The sequence below is a fragment of the Ipomoea triloba genome, chromosome 16 (assembly GCF_003576645.1).
Source record: "Ipomoea triloba cultivar NCNSP0323 chromosome 16, ASM357664v1".
NCBI classification, from domain to species: Eukaryota; Viridiplantae; Streptophyta; class Magnoliopsida; order Solanales; family Convolvulaceae; genus Ipomoea; species Ipomoea triloba.
In genome coordinates this window covers 2,374,460-2,374,809 of record NC_044931.1, presented here as the reverse complement: position 1 = coordinate 2,374,809, position 350 = coordinate 2,374,460, and positions in this window count along the sequence as shown.

Sequence of the window (350 nt, the reverse complement as noted above, 5' to 3'; positions counted from 1 at the left end):
AATGGGTCCAAGGTATAAATGGATGCCTAAACTTACTAACCAACCAGGACCCAAAGTTTGGGTACCTAAATCTGCTTGATCTGCTTGCAGGACACCAGGGACATATGGTTCATTGACAGTGGATGTTCGAGACATATGACGGGAAACTTAATACTACTAGAGAACATCCATCCTATCGAAGGTCCCTCGGTGACATTTGGAGACAACGAGAAGAAAGGTCGCACAAAGGCTGTCGGTGAAGTTCATAAGAATAAATTGGTGATCAAGGGGGTATCCTACGTTGAGGGGCTCAAATTTAACCTCCTTAGCACAAGCCAGTTCTGTGACAAGGGCTACAGAGTAATCTTCAC